This window comes from Bos taurus, unplaced genomic scaffold (assembly GCF_002263795.3).
Source record: "Bos taurus isolate L1 Dominette 01449 registration number 42190680 breed Hereford unplaced genomic scaffold, ARS-UCD2.0 Super-Scaffold_1723_ScbfJmS_2085, whole genome shotgun sequence".
NCBI lineage: Eukaryota > Metazoa > Chordata > Mammalia > Artiodactyla > Bovidae > Bos > Bos taurus.
Window position 1 is genome coordinate 3,015,988 of NW_020192292.1, and position 17,222 is coordinate 3,033,209.

Sequence of the window (17,222 nt, forward strand, 5' to 3'; positions counted from 1 at the left end):
TTGCCCATCTCCTGTTTGACCACTTCCAATTTGCCTTGATTCATGGACCTGACATTCCAGTTTCCTATGCAATATTGCTCTTTACAGCATCGGACCTTGCTTCTATCACCAGTCGCATCCACAACTGGGTATTGTTTGTGCTTTGGCTCCATCCCTTCATTCTTTCTGGAGTTATTTCTCCACTGATCTCCAGCAACAATATTCTCAAGCCAGTCCTAAGCTTACTCAACATTTTTACAGAAAACTAGTAGAAGGGTGACAATATACAGCCTTGATGTACTCCTTTTCTTATTTGGAACCAGTCTGTTGTTCCATGTCCAGTTCTAACTGTTGCTTCCTGACCTGCATATAGGTTTCTAAAGAGGCAGGTCAGGTGGTCTGGTATTCCATCACTTTCAGAATTTTCCAGTTTATTGTGATCCAAGAGTCAAAGGCTTTGGCATAGTCAATAAAGCAGAAATAGATGTTTTTCTGGAACTCTCTTGCTTTTTCCATGATCCAGTGGATGTTGGCAATTTGATCTCTGGTTCCTCTGCCTTTTCTAAACCAGCTTGAACATCAGGAAGTTCACGGTTCACATATTGCTGAAGCCTGGCTTGGAGAATTTTGAGCATTACTTTACTAGCGTGTGAGATGGGTGCAATTGTGCAGTAGTTTGAGCATTCCTTGGCATTGCCTTTCTTTGGGATTGGAATGAAAACTGACCTTTTCCAGTCCTGTGGCCACTGCTGAGTTTTCCAAATTTTGCTGGCATATTGAGTGCAGCACTTTCATAGCATCATCTTCCCAGGATTTGAAATAGCTCAACTGTAATTACATCATCTCCTGTAGCTCTGCTCGTAGTGATGCTTCCTAAGGCCCACTTGACTTCACATTCCAGGACATCTGGCTCTAGGTGAGTGATCACACCATGTGATTATCTTGGTCATGAAGCTCTTTTTTGTACAGTTCTTCTGTTTATTCTTGCCACCTCTTCTTAATATCTTCTGCTTCTGTTAGGTCCATGCCATTTTTGTCCTTTATCGAGCCCATCATTGCATGAAGTGTTCCCTTGGTATCTCTAATTTTCTTGAAGAGATCTCTAGTCTTTCCCATTCTGTTGTTTTCCTCTATCTCTTTGCATTGACTGCTGAGGAAGGCTTTCTTATCTCTCCTTGGTATCTTTGGAACTCTGCATTCAGATGTGTATATCTTTCTTTTTCTCCTTTGCTTTTCACTTCTCTTCTTTTTACAGCCATTCGTAAAGCCTCCTCAGATAGCCATTTTCCTTTTTTTCATTTCTTTTCCATGGGGATGGTCTTGATCCCTGTCTCCTGTACAATGTCACGAACCTCTGTTTATAGTTCATCAAGCACACTATGAAATCTAGTCTCTTAAATCTATTTCTCACTTCCACTGTATAATCATAAGGGATTTGATTTAGGTCATACCTGAATGGTCTAGTGGTTTTCCTTACTTTCTTCAACTAAGGCCTGAATTTGTCAATAAGGAGTTCATGATCTGAGCCACAGTCAGCTCCCGGTCTTGTTTTTGCTGACTGTATAGAGCTTCTCCATCTTGAAAAAACGCTGGGCTGGAAGAAAGCACCAGCTGGAATTAAGATTGCTGGGAGAAATATCAATAACCTCCAATATGCATATGACACCACCCTTATGGCAGAAAGTGAAGAGGAACTAAAAAGCCTCTTGATGAAGGTGAAAGTGGAGAGTGAAAAAAGTTGGCTTAAAGCTCAACATTCAGAAAACGAAGATCATGGCATCTGGTCCCATCACTTCATGGGAAATAGATGGGGAAACAGTGGAAACAGTGTCAGACTTTATCTTTTTGGGCTCCAAAATCACTGCAGATAGTGATTGCAGCCATGAAATTAAAAGACGCTGACTCCTTGGAAGGAAAGTTATGACCAAACTAGATAGCATATTAAAAAGCAGAGACATTACTTTGCAAACAAAGGTCCATCTAGTCAAGGCTATTGGTTTTTCCAGTGGTCATGTATGGATGTGAAAGTTGGACTGTGAAGAAAGCTGAGCGCCGAAGAATTGATGCTTTTGAACTGTTGTTATGGAGAAGACTCTTGAGAGTCCCTTGGACTACAAGCAGATCCAAACCAGTTCACTCTAAAGGAGATCAGTCCTGGGTGTTCATTGGAAGGACTGATGCTGAAGCTGTAACTCCAATACTTTGGCCACCTCATGCGAAGTGTTGACTCATTGGAATAGACTCTGATGCTGGGAGGGATTGGGGGCAGGAGGAGAAGGTGACGACAGAGGATGATATGGCTAGATGGCATCACTCATTAGAGGGACGTAAGTTTGGTTGAACTCCGGGAGTTGGTGATGGATAGGGAGGCCTGGCGTCCTGCAATTCATGGCGGTCTCAAAGAGTCGGATACAACTGAGCGACTGAACTGAACTGAACTGAGGAGAAGGGTAAAGGGCAATTTCTGACATCAACTTGTTAGGGGGAAAAAAAAAAGATTCCAAAGCAGAAAAAATAGATGTGTTCCTGTAGTAGAGCACCTGGGGCTGATGGGCCACACCTTGTAGCTCCACTTTTATCTTGACATACATTTACTCTGCTACTTCTAGCTTAGTCATCTTTGTATTTATCTTGCCTTCTGTACAAGAGGGTAAGGGAAGTGAAGGCAGGCATAGTATTTAAATTATATTTCTTTCTGCTCCCTTTGGTGCCTAGATTAGTGACCCTGCTCCACCACTCCACAAATATCTATAAAAGTGTAAACCCATGGGGAGCTACTACAAATATTATGTAGTCTTAATTAATAATTAATCCTAATAGTAATTATGAGCTTTGCTAAATTCATACTGTTTCAGTTTGACAAATGTGTTTTATAACACATTTGTCAGCATTCAAAATTATTTGTTGTTTCTCCTTTCCAAACAATTTATCAGAATGAAAAAGCTTTTGTATAAATTTCTGTAGGGGACACAACATCCAGAATCATATTAGACTATGAATCCACACAAGCAATACAGTAAAACTAAGCTTAGGGAAGAATTTTCTCAAGGGAAAAAAAAAAAAAAAACAAAACAAAACTCAGACTAGCTTTTCCTCTGTCTCATCAGAGTCCAAAATTCCCATTTTAGGTACAAAATGAATTAAGGGTATAAGAAAATGAATTTTTTTTTATACTGCGCACATTCAATGTGACATAGCTAAGAGACATGGGAGCATTATTTGTGTACTCAGGTGTCTTAATATTACATCCTATTCATCATCCTTCCATATTTTAAGGCATTTATCCAGTGGCTAAACCATTGAAATTTTAACTAATTCTGACACACTTATGTTTAACTGCTAATAAAGGGATTTTTAAAGATATCAAACAAACTTAAAATTATGAATAATTCAATAACTATTAAAATTAAAGGAATTACAGTAAAGAATTATTTGATTCTCCTTCCATTTCTGCTCCTTCTAAATTTATAATCTCCTTTCTTTCTGTCTCCCTCTCTTTCCTTCTCTGTCTCATCCACAAACAAACCAGTTTAGTTTTATTCTGAAATTAGGTTGTTAATTATGTTTTTTCCTATGTGATGTATATATTTCCATTGCTTTGCATCAAATATCGAATCTGAATTTTACAATTTTTTAAAATAAGAGCAAGAACAAACAGCAATTACCAAATAAATTTCAACTGACTCTCATTTTGAAGAGACAGTTGAAGCAACTTTTGTCAATAGCATGTCAAAGTCATAGTCATATCTTTCATAAATCTATTCTTTAAAATGACCAATCAATAAAAGAGTGATTTAACAATCATTTATTGAGCTCATACTATATGAGAGACATTGCCATAGGCATTAGAAGCAAACACAATCGCAGGCCTAAAAAATTTTATGATGCAGTAGGGGACACGGAAAAGTAAATGGATAATTTTTCAATGATAGTAAGAGGTACAGAATACAACCAGGTACAAGGCAAGCATGGGTTGGAGAAGTGACAGTGAGTAAAGTGTTGAGAGATTAAGAGAGCTTCTCATATGAAGTAGCTACAACTCATTCAAACTCTAGGAGCACATCTGCCCCCAACTCTCATACAAACAAAAGTATCACTAAAACAGCTGAAGGAAATATGAATATTTTGAGTCTGTCAAAGGTTTAGTCTTAGATCTCACAGAACAAAGACCTTCAAATTAAGGAGAAAAGAACTTAAAGAGCTGTGAAAGGTGGTTAATCTGCTAATTACCATTTCAAAAGAAAGTGATAAAGGGGATAGCAATGCAGGAATACTGCTTAGCTGGGTCTTCCTCTAGTTTCTTTGTGGCTGCTCAGAGGGGCAAAAATTATACTCTTCTCTTTCCATTTTACTCCTCTTACTTTCTATCCATTTAAAATATTTTTGTCTTTGCTGCCATTCTCTTTAAAAAGGCTCTAAGATCCCATTTGTTTATTTTTGCTTTTATTTCCAATATTCTGGGAGGTGGGTCATAGAGGATCTTGCTGTGATTTATGTCAGAGAGTGTTTTACCTATGTTCTCCTCTAAGAGTTAGCCTCTAATTAAAATAAATAAATTTAAATTAAAAAAATTTTTTTAAAAAGGCTCTAAGAGATAATTTATACTTCGTTTTAGTTACTGGTTGAATTTCTGATTCTATTTGCTATGCCTAAAAAGCAGTTGAGATGAAATTTCATTTTTTCTGGTGATGAAAACCTTCCCTGAGAGAAATCTCAACACCAGAGAAACTCTGAATTTTGGAGATATCAGATAAGAATTTTTTTTAAAGTGTTTCATTTATGTTTGCCTAAATATAATTTACTATATAGTTGTGAGTTATAGATAGCCAAAGAGAAAAAGGAAAAATTTCCTTGAATTTGGGAAATAAAACTTTAAATAAGTAGCAATGTTCCCCCCAAAAACCCATAATCATCCTTTATCAATTCATTCAGTCCCATGTAATGGGCTTTCCTGGTAAAGAATCCACCTGCAATGCAGGAGACCCTGGTTCACTTCCTGGGTCGGGAATCCTGGAAAAGGGATAGGCTACGCACTCCGGTATTCTTGGGCTTCCCCTTTGGCTCAGCTGGTAAAGAATCTGCCTACAGTGCAGGAGACATGGTTTCAATCCCTGATTTAGGAAGTTACCCTGGAGAAGGGAACGGCTACCCACTCCAGTATTCTGGCCTGGAGAATTCCATGGACTGTATAGTCCATGAGGTCAAAAAGAGTCATACACAACTGAGCAACTTTCACTTCACTTCATGTAATTAATATGTATTTTTTATTGATCTTGGATTAGCAGTTTCAACCAACTAGAATTCCAGAAATTGTTGCTCAGTCCAGTGGTATGAGGCTAGGCCTCTTGCACCAAACAGATAGCCAAGTTGTGAATGCAAAAGAAAAGTTTCTGAAGGAAAATAAAAGTGCTACTCCAATGAACATAAAAAAGATAAGAAAGCAAAGCAGCCTTATTGCTGATATGACGAAGGTTTTACTGGTCTGGAAGGAAGATTAAACCCAGTCACAATGCTTTCTTAAGCCAATAATCAATACAAGATACTAAATCTCTTCAATTCTATGAAGGCTGAGAGAGGTGAGGAAACTGCAGAAGAGAAGTGTGAAGCTAGCAGAGGTTGGTTCATGAGGTTTTAGAAAAGAAACTGTCTCCATATGTAAAAGTGTATGGTGAAGCACAAGTACTGATGTAGAAGTTACAGCAAATTATCCAGAAGAGCTAGCTAAAATCATTAATGAAGGTGGCTACACTAAGCAACTATATAGATCAACCAGCCTTCTATTGGAAGAAGATACCACCTAGGACTTCCATAACTAGAGAGGAGAAGTCAGTGCCAGGTTCAAAACTTTAAAAACAAGGCTGACTCCCTTGTTAGGAGAGAATGGAGCTGGTGCCTTTAAGTTGAAGCCAATGCTCATTTACCATCCAAAAGTCTTAAGGTGCTTAAGAATTATGATAAATCTACTTTTCCTGTTCTCTGTAAAGGCAACAACAAAGCCAGGATGACAGCCCATCTATTTAAACATAGTTTACTGATTATTTAAGCCCAGTGTTGAGACTTACTGCTCAGGAAAAAAAAAAAAAAAGCCTTTCAAAATATCACTGCTCATTGACAATGTACCCAGTGACCCAAGCTCTCTGATGGAGATGTATGACATTAACGTTGTTTTCATACCTATTAACAAAACATCAGTTCTGTAGCCCATGGATCAAGGAGTAACTTCAACATTCAAGCATTACTATTTAAGGAATACATTTCATAAACTATAACTGCCATAGATCCTCTGATGAATAAGTACAAAGTAAGTTGAAAACCTTTTGGAAAGAATTCACCATTCTAGATGCCCTTAAGAACATTCATGGTTCATGGGAAGAGGTCAAAATATAAATATTCAAGGAAGTTTGAAAGAAGTCCATTCCAACCCTCATGGATGACATTGAAGGGTTCAAGACCTCAATGGAAAAAGTAACTACAGATGTGGTAGAAATAGCAATATAACTAGAATTAGATCCCTGAAGAATTGACTGAATTGCTGCAATTTCATGAAAAATCTTTAGTGGATGAGGAGTTGCTTCTTATGAATGAGCAAGGAAAATGATTTATTGAGATGAGATCTACCCCTACTCCTGGGTGAAAATTGTTGAAATGATGATAGGAAATTTCCAATATGGCATCAATTTATTTGATAAAGCCAGATTTGAGAGGATTGACATCAATTTTGAAAGAATTTCTACTGTGGGTCAATGTTATTAGACAGCATTGCATACTACAGAGAAATGGCTCATGAAAGGAAGTCAACTGATACAGCAAACTTCATTGTTGTCTTATTTTAAGAAATTGTCACAGTCACCCCAACCTTCAGCAACCACCACCCTGATCAGTCAGCAGCAATAAACACTGAGGCAAGACTTTCTTACAGCAAAAAATTATGACTCACTGAAGTCTCAGATGTGGTTAGCATTTTATAATAATGAGGTATTTTTAAAATTCAAGTATATACATTTTTTAGATATAATTCTATTGCTTGCCCAATAGACTGCATTATAGTATAAAAATAACTTTTATGTGCATTGGGAAAGAAGCTTTATTGCAAATTTTGCTTTACTGCAGTGTTCTGGAATTGAAACTGCAATACGCATGAGGTATGCTTGTGTGTTCATCACTTAGTCATGTCTGACTCTTTGCACCCCATGAACTGTAGCCCACCAGGCTCCTCTGTGCATGGAACTCTCCAGGCAAGAATACTGGAGTGAGTTGCCATTCCTTTCTCCAGGGGATCTTCCCAACCAGGGATCAAACCTGGGTCTCCTGCATTCCAGGCAAATTCTTTATTGTCTGAGCCACCAGGGAAGCACCAAGATATGCTTATACTTGTACTTAATTTATGTAGTGAAGTGAAGTGAAAATCACTCAGTTGTGTCCGACTCTTTATGACCCTATGGACTGTCCATGGACTTCTCTCATTAATTTCTAAATCATTTTAGCAGACTGATTTTATAAATTTTAAGTGATTTTTATTTTATTTTATTATTTTTGGCTGCTCTGAGTCTTCATTGCTTTTGTGTAAGCATTCTCTAGTTTTGGCCAGTGAGGGCTACTCTTCTTTGCAGTGCACAGGCTTCTCCTTGCACTGGCTTCTGTTGTTACAGAACACAGGCCCTAGACATGTGGGCTTAGTAGTTGTGGCCCATGGGCTTAGTTGCTTTGCAGCATGTGGAATCTTACCTGACTAGGGATCAAACCCATGTTCCTTGCATTGGCAGGTAGATTCTTATCCACTGCACTACAAGGGAAGCCCTTTAAGTGATTTAATAAATTAATTTGTTAATACTCTCCAGAGGTAAGAAAATAGCACATATGTGTAACATACCTAATGTGTGTGTATGTGTGCACTCATTGACATACATAATCATATAAACAGACACAACTAGAGCCCATACAACTTTCCATTCTAAAATTTTAGTACACTTTTGTCTTTGATTTTTAATTGAAAAGAAACTTGAAGATGGTAAAAGAATGAAAGAAGGACAGAGGAGATGGGAAGATAAAGGATAGAACAGCACATTTGGGAAGATCTCAAGTTTCCCAAAGAGACCATTGAATAATCATATGTTATTCTTAGTAAAATAATGCCAATGAGAAGGAGGTGAACAAAGTTTATATAGTCAACATAAGTTGAAAAAAGGGATTTCTGTCAACTGAGAAGTTCTCATGTGAGTAGCAGGGATCAAATAGAATAGAGAGTTCTCAAACAGAACCAGGAAATTTTTTTCCAGCGCAGAAGTAGGAAGTAAAACTTCACTTAAGACAGAGAAGCAGGACAAATTTCCAAACCCAAGGAGTTAAAGAGTAATCCCTACTCAAGATAGACACTCAGAAAGAAAGAATTCAAACCCAGTAGTTACCTTAAAACAAAGAAGCTTCAGCCTCTAACCCAGCTTCTGTTTACCTAAGGTCCATTCAGTTGCCTTAATTATAAAATATTTTTTCAATGAAATTAATCCTCAAAGTACAAATATTTTATTCTATTAGAAATATTATCGTGATTGTGATACGAGATTTGAATGGAATCCCAAATGCAGAATTCAACATAAAATTCTACATCCTGTAATACAAGATCATTTTGTAATATGAATCTCTCTAGTTTATTTCCCCTTTCAAGGGCCTCTGTTGGCTTCCTATCACCATGGGAATATCATGCAAACTCCTTCCTACTCCACAAGTCCCTGCTAGTTCTGGTTCTTGCTCACCTCCTGAAACCACTCCTTCCTCTCCCTTCCCAATGCTTGCTCCTCTAGTCATACAACATTTTTGCAGCTCCTTGAACCTGTCAAGCCTGCTCCTCCCTCAGGCTTTCCTCCTTGTTGTTCCCTCTGCCTAGAATGCTCTTCCCAGACTTCAGATGCTCTTTCCCCATTTATTCATCTCTCTGCTCAGGTCACCCCACCTAAAACAGGCCTCATCCTCACTCCATCAGCCTCTATTTACTCACCTTGATTTTCCTCACAATACTTACAACTCTCTGAATTTATGTGGCTCCTGTCAATGGTATGATTGAGTCCAAAAAGGGAGAGGATTTTTTACTGCTGTGTCCTGGGCAGCTAGAACAGAATCTGGCACATATTGGATTCTGAGCATATATATCATGAAAAAAAAGTATGATAAATGAACGAATGCATTCTTAGTGACTACTGTTGCTGGTGTTCAGTTGCTAAGTAGTGTCTGACTCTTTGCAACTCCATGGACTGCAGCATGCCAGGCTTCCCTGTCCTCCACTATCTCCTAGAATTTACTCACATTTATATCCATTGAGTTGGTGATGCTATCTAACCATCTCATCCTCTGCCGCCCCCTTCTCCTTTTGCCTTCAATCTTTCCCAGCCTTAGAGTCTTTTCCAGTGAGTCAGATCTTTGGATCAGGTGGCCAGAGTATTGGAGCTTCAGCTTCAGCATCAGTCCTTCAATGATTATTCAAGTTTGATTTCCTTTAGGACTGACTGGTTTGGCCTCCTTGCAGTCCGAGGCACTCTCAAGAGTCTTCACCAGCACCACAATCCAAAAGCATCAATTCTTTGGTGCTCAGCCTTCTTTATGGTCCAACTCTCACATCATACATGACTACTGGAAAAAACCATAGCTTTGACTGATTTCAAAGTGATGTCTCTGCTTTTTCATATGCAGTCTAGGCTTGTCATAGCTTTTCATTAAAACCTATGTCATTAAAAGCAAGAGTCTTTTAATTTCATGGCTGCAGTCAGCATCTGCAGTGATTTTGGAGCCCAAGAAAATAAAATCTGTCACTGCTTCCACTTTTTTCCCTTCTATTTTCCGTGAAGTGATAAGACCAGATGCCATGATCTTAGTTTTCTGAATGTTGAGCTTTAAGCCAACTTTTTCACTCTCCTCTTTCACTTTCATCAAGAGGCTCTTTAGTTCCTCTTCACTCTCTGCCATAAGAGGGCATATTAATTTAGAAGAATTCATTCTAGTAAGAGTATAAATTATCCATGTTGAGTGATAGTTACACTTCATGCATTTAAATGTTTAAGCTTTCTCAGAGGAGCACATATGCTAGTCTGGATATTTCCTGATACTATTATGTAATGGTGAAAAATTAACAATAGCATTAAAGTTTATTATCACCAGAAAATATCAAATACATAAAGTTTCATTATCTATAGAATTAAAGAACATATATTCACAGCTTAGATGAATTATTTGCTATTTCTTAAGCAAAGGAAGGCTTAAGCTTGTCAGGCTGAAAAACATTAGTTTATGGAATTCCAGAGATAATTTGCTCAAATTCACACAGGATTATGATTAAAGGTCACAGAAAGCTTATTTTGTTTTACTTCTTATTGAAATGAGAGAAATGTCTTATGTAGGTGGCCTTCTTGTATAATGGGCTTCCCTGTTGGCTCAGATGGTAAAGAATTCACCTGCAATGCAGGAGACCTGGGTTTGATCCCTGGGTTGGGAAGATCCACCAGAGAAGGAAATGGCAACCCACTCCAGTATTCCTGCCTGGAGAATCCCATGGACAGAAGAGCCTGGTGGGCTTCAGTCCATGGGGTCACAAAGCTTTGGACACGACTGAGCAACTTTCAGTTACACCTTCTTTCTTGTATAACACACAGTTTCTAAAAGCTCATTTTTTACAAACAATCCATTTATATTTCCTTTTTAATAAACTTATCTTTAGGATGTATTTACATGTATAATTTTGTATACATGCATTATCTGAGGTCATACTCACATCTCCTGTGTACAGTCATTTTCTTCTTCCTTTATAATGTTTGGCTTCTCTTTTCCCCCATTCAAATAGCCCCTCTCTTACAACTCATGTTAACAAATTAGTTGTGCATGCATTTATTTTATACACACATACACATGCACACACTTACACACAGACATACATACACACCTATGTATATCATATTCAAATAACAAAAAACAAAAACAATTGAAAAACTTTAGAATAAGCCTGAAGAAAAAAAATTACCAATAAAGAAACAGGGGGGAAATTTACAGTAAACTTTTGTCAATAATAATTCAAGCAAGAGAGTAGAATGAAATATTTAAAGTTTTAAAAAGGAAAAAAAAAAAAAAAAAACAAGAAACAAAAAAACAAAAAAAAACACTGTCTTAGAAATCTATATCCAGCTAAATTCTCCAGTTCCAGATCTCGCTCTTTGAAACAAAAGCCCATGAGACCATCAGGGTCATCTACACCTAGACAAGGGTGTAGAAGGAGCTGTCATTTCCTTTCATCCTCATCCAATGTTATCCCCTCTAGCCCTTCTGTTACTGAGTTCATCTCATTCCAGAATCTTTCAGTCCTTACCCCTCCAAATTTACCTTTCCCTCAATTGACATATATCTGATGTCTCTCTAAAAGATAGACTGTATGGAGATTCATTTTGTTATCTGTATATTTTTATGTATGCTTGAAATTTTTTTAATTTTATTTTTTAATTTTTTAATTATTATTATTTATTTTTTACTTTACAATATTGTATTGGTTTTGCCATACATCAACATGCATCCGCCATGGGTGTACACGTGTTCCCTATCCTGAACCCCCCTCCCACGTCCCTCCCCATACCTAAACTTTTAAAAGCAGGTCTTTAGTCTCCCAGTAGTTGCTTTTTGCATTTAGTGTGAAGGATTCCAGTTGCTTTTGATGTTCTAGATGGACACTAAGTCATTTCAATCTAACTTATTACAATTAAAAGTCTATTAAAAAGGGGACTTCCCTGGTCATCCAGTGACTAAGACTCTGTGCTCCCAATGCAAGAGGCCTGGCTTCAGTTCCTGGTCAGGGAAATAGATTCCACTTGCAGCAACAAGAGTTTGCATGCCACAACTAAAGATCTTGCATGCCACAGTTAAAAAGGTCCCACATGCCACAACTAAGACCTAGTACAGCCAAATAAATAAATAAAAATAAATGTGTTTTTAAAAGTCTGTTAAAAATATTGTCCTCCTGCTTTGAAGTTGCAACTTTTTTTTTAAAATATAAAATAGCAAAAGCAATCTTTGAAAAGGAAAGTAAGGTTGGTAGAATCATTCTATGTGTTGTTAAGGCCTATTATATAGTTACAGTAATCAAGACAATGGGCTCTTGATAGAGGAATAGATGCATAGATCAACAGAACAGAATAGAGAACCCAAAGATAAACTCACACTAATATTCTTGACTGATTTTGCAAAGGTGTAGAAGTGATTCAATGGAGGAAGAAGAGTATTTCCAAAACATGTTGCTGGAGAAATTGGGTATTCACAGGCAAAAAGATAAACCTAGGAGAAGGCAATGGCACCCCACTCCAGTACTCTTGCCTGGAAAATCCCATGGACGCAGGAGCCTGGTGGGCTGCAGTCCATGGGGTCGCTAAGAGTCGGACACGACTGAGCGACTTCACTTTCACTTTTCACTTTCATGCACTGGAGAAGGAAATGGCAACCCACTCCAGTGTTCTTGCCTGGAGAATCCCAGGGATGGGGGAGCCTGGTGGGCTGCGTCTCTGGGGTCGCACAGAGTCAGACACAACTGAAGCGACTTAGCAGCAGTAGCAGCAGCTTACTTTAAACTTTATACAAAATGTAGCTCAAAATTACTCATAGATTTAAAGACAAAATGTAAAATTAGAAAGCATTTAGAAAAAACATAGAAGAAAGTCTTCACAAATCTAGACAGAGTTCATAAACTTGAAACCAAGAGCATGATCTTTAAAAAGAAAAATTGATAAATGGACCTTATAAAAAGTAAAAATCAAATTAAAATTAAAAATCTTTGCTCTCCAAGTGACCTTGTTAAAATATTGAAGATACAAAGTACAGACTGAGAGAATATATTTACAAACCACGTATATGAAAAAGAACTAGTATCTAGAATGCATAAGGAACTCTCAAAAATTTAACAGTCTAACCACTACAAAAACAACTCAACAGTAAAAAAAAAAAATCCAATTAGACAATTGGCAAAAGATATGAACAGACATTTTACATAGAAAGATATACAGATGTCAAGTAAACACATGAAAAGATGTTCAATATCATTTGCCATCGTGGAAATGCAAATTAAAGCCATGTCTATCACTAGACACTGATCAAAATGGCTATCAAAAAAATTGGCAATACCAAGTGTTGGTGAGGATGTGGAGAAATTGGATTAGTCATACATTGCTAGTGATAATATACAGCTACTCTGAAAAAGGTGTGGGAGTTTCATAAATAACTTAGTATGAAACTGCCAAATGATTCAGAAATTGTACTCCTGGCCATTTTTCCCAGGGAGACAGTGATTTATGTTCATACCATACAAAATGAACATGAATGCCCATAACAGCCTTATTTATAATAACCAAAACCTGTAAATAACAGATTCCCTTCGCTGGGTGAACAGTATAATAAATTGTAATACATCAATACCATAGAATATTAGTTATCAATAAAAATGAACAAACTATGTGTCTCTCTATAAATATACATACAAACAATGTATATATATACAGACACAAAACAACTTGGATAATCTCCAGATAATTATCCTGAGTTGAAAAAGCCAATCTCAAAACCTTGCATATGATATAATTTTATTTACATAACATATTGAAATGACAAAATTTCAGAAATGGATTCCAGGTCTTTAGGAGGGAGGAGAGTTAAGTAGGAATTGGATGTGGTTATAAAAGTGTAGGGGCTTTCCTGGTGGCTCATATGGTAAAGAATTTGCAAACAAGAGGGATTTTTGGAACTATTCTTTATCTTGGATCAATGTTAATATCCTAGTTGTAACACTGTATTATAGTTTTAAACCATATTACCATTAAGTAAATTGAATATGTTCCATTTTATAATTTGTTTATAAATGTTATGGTATTTGCTTTTATTTCACATTAAAATAGTCACCTGTATCTGTTCATTCATTATTATGGCTTTGCAGTCTTCTTAATAAGAGATCATTCTTCCTTCGATTGTATTCACAGTTTCCTAGAGTTTCTTCTAGGTCATTAGTGAAATTAGATTACCCATTTGGGTGATTGATTTAATGCAAGGATCTGGTTTGTTTTTCTGGATGCACATCAAGTCATCCTTCTACCCCTGATAATCCTCTTAAACTTTGCTGGACTGATCTTGAGCATTTCTCTTTTTTAAAATAAATCTTTAAACAATTACTTCTAATTTAAAAGTTCATTTGACTTATAATTGAAAATGTGTGACAGTCATGGGAGAACTTAAATTTTTAAGATACTTAGATATTTCCTTCCATATGTGTAGTCGTAAGGGCAGGACCTTTGACTCATATACCAACAAGGAATAGAAAACAAAAGAGCACAAAAGAGTGCAACAGGGTCAAATTTTGTTCAGTTTGCTAATATGAAAGACTTAGTTGAGAATCTATTTCTCATACATTACAAAATTAGATTTACATTTAACATGCTTTGCAAGTCACTGGGGTAAATGTAAGTTTTGTTTATTCCCTTTATCTGTGATCTGGAGCAGGGTAAGGTGGGAGGCCTAAACACTGCATAATGATGTTACAGGTCCCAGGGCTCTGATATCTGTTGACTGAAACCCTGCCTCTCCAGGGCTTACAACAGGCTTTTTCTTCAATACGGACAAAAATCATGTCTATATGTCATAGGAAGAGTTCATCAAAAAGTAGAAAAAAATGTCATCTGCCACCACATAAGCAAAACCCCTTTCATTTCAGTTCAGTCGCTCAGTCATGTCTGACTCTTTGCCACCCTGTGGACTGCAGCACGCTAGACTTCCCTGTGCATCATCAACTCCCGGACCCTACTCAAACTCATGTCCATCGCATTGGAGATGCCATCCAACCATCTCATCCTCTGTCATCCCCTTCTCCTCCCATCTTCAATCTTTCCCAGCATCGGGGTCTTTTCAAATGAGTTTGTTCTTCGCATCAGGTGGCCAAAGTATTGGAGTTTCAGCATCAGTCCTTCCAATGAATATTCAGGACTGATTTCCTTTAGGATGGACTGGTTGGATCTCCTTGCAATCCAAGGGACTCTCAAGAGTCTTCTCCAACACCACAGTTCAAAAGTATCAATTCTTCAGGGCTCAGCTTTCTTTATAGTCCAACTTTCACTTCCACACATGACTACTGGAAAAACCATAGCTTTGACTAGATGGACGTTTGTTGGTAAAGTAAGGTCTCTGCTTTTTATATGATGTCTAGGCTGGTCATAGCTTTTCTTCCAAGGTGCAAGGGTCTTTTAAATCCATGGCTGCAGTCACCATCTGCAGTGATTTTGGAGCCCCCAAAAATAAAATCTCTCACTGTTTCCATGTTTAAATTAAATGTTTAGAAATACAAACTAGAAGAAGAGGAACTCAGCAAGGCTTCTAATTGTAGAGGAAAGAGGGTAGAAGAAAGTTTTAAAAATAGTTTTCTTAATTTATATACTTTCTATTCTTTGTGGGTTTCTTGCCATGCCACATCATTTTATCAATCATTTTTGTTTGACAATGGAGCAACTGGTACTTTGATGATTCCTTCAAAAACTTTTCCATTTTTTTCTTTAAAACATTCTGTATTTTTTAAATTGCTATACTTGTTAATTATGAAAAACCATCTCCTGGGCACAGTTTGCTCAAAAGTAAATGCACTGTAATCAATACTTGAACTTTTTTAGGCTCCTATAAACTGTGGCTCCTAGAAAACATGAGCCAGTGTTGGAGAAATTAAATTAAATTGCTCAACTATTTGATTTCCTTACAATGCCATCTAAACAACCTAAGCTTTAAAAACTTCTTTCAGGAAGCCTTCTTTTTCCCCAATCAATTATAATTAGGGTTGATTGACTGCCAGAGACTAAAGGAGCAATGATGTTTCTACAATTCTCCAAAGCATTGTCAGTATTAAAAGGCCAAAGCAGCCCCACTTGGCAGCAACATGCTTGCAGATCCCTAATAAGAAATGAATATAGGAGCTGGTTTGAATTAAATAAAAATACCTCAATCCCTGTGTGGTTACCATCAATACAAATGTGGTGTTTTTATCCAGTTGTACGAACCATGAGGTTTCATAAATGGAAAAGGAGATCATTGGTGACCTGAGTATATATGTTTCTTAGTATACCATATTTTACATGCACAGATAATTTTTCCACAATAAGAAAAGATTGACCTGCTGTGGGTGTGTTTTCACATATGAATGTTAATTCTGGCTTCTGAATATGAAGCTTTTTGACAGAAGCCTGTTCAGAAATGTTCACTGCAACAATAGGATTTATTTGAAACGACTTTAGAATATATAGGACAGTCCCACAAAGTCTGTTGTTATCTGCTTTTTATGCCAACTTCTCAATGATAGTTTGGCAGATCAATGGTCATCACTGTCTTATAAAGAAACACAGCATTTTGAACACTCAGTGTGATTTCCATGTAGTCTTTTGAGGATTCTTTTGGATTGCATTATGGCATATTATTCTCACACTCTTTTTTAACTTTCTTTTTCATGAATGAAATTATGCAAAATGTATTATATCAGATCAACCACAATGCAGAAAAATTCACAAATCAAATTATGTGGATATTAGACATCTTTTAGTGGAACGAAAAAGATTGAAAGACTTCTTTCAGTTTGTCATCTATGAGCTCCATTTGTACCAATTCATCACTATAGCAACCTTGTCAGTTATTACCTTGGTAAATAATTATTTCCACATCCAGTTTTCTAAGGGGCTTGGCAGGGTATCTTGCCAGCTAGTCCACATTAATGAAAAAACAAACTGCTTGTGATCTATGGCTGGGGTTCATTCTCAGCTGAGTGATATCATACTTACATGCACAGTAATCATACTGGTTGAAGCAGCATATTCACATGAAAGAATTTTCTACACTTTGTAGAAAACTATTTTTACTTTGTTAGGAATGGGTAGCCAATTGCCAACTTAACAACCGAAGAAAAGATAGGTTATTTATGTTTGTAGCCACATTAATAGAGGTGAAAGTCACTCAGTCGTGTCTGACTCTTTGCGACATGGCCTGTACAGTCCATGGAATTCTCCAGGCCAGAATACTGGAGTGGGTAGCCTTTCCCTTCTCCAGGGGATCTTCCCAACCCAGGGATCTAACCCAGTCACCCACACTGCAGGTGGATTCTTTACCAGCTGAGCAACAAAGGAAGCCAAATAGAAATAGATGGTTTGTCAAAATCATCATCTCCGGGTCATTGTATGCCTTGGAACTAATATTCACATGCATGCTAGAAA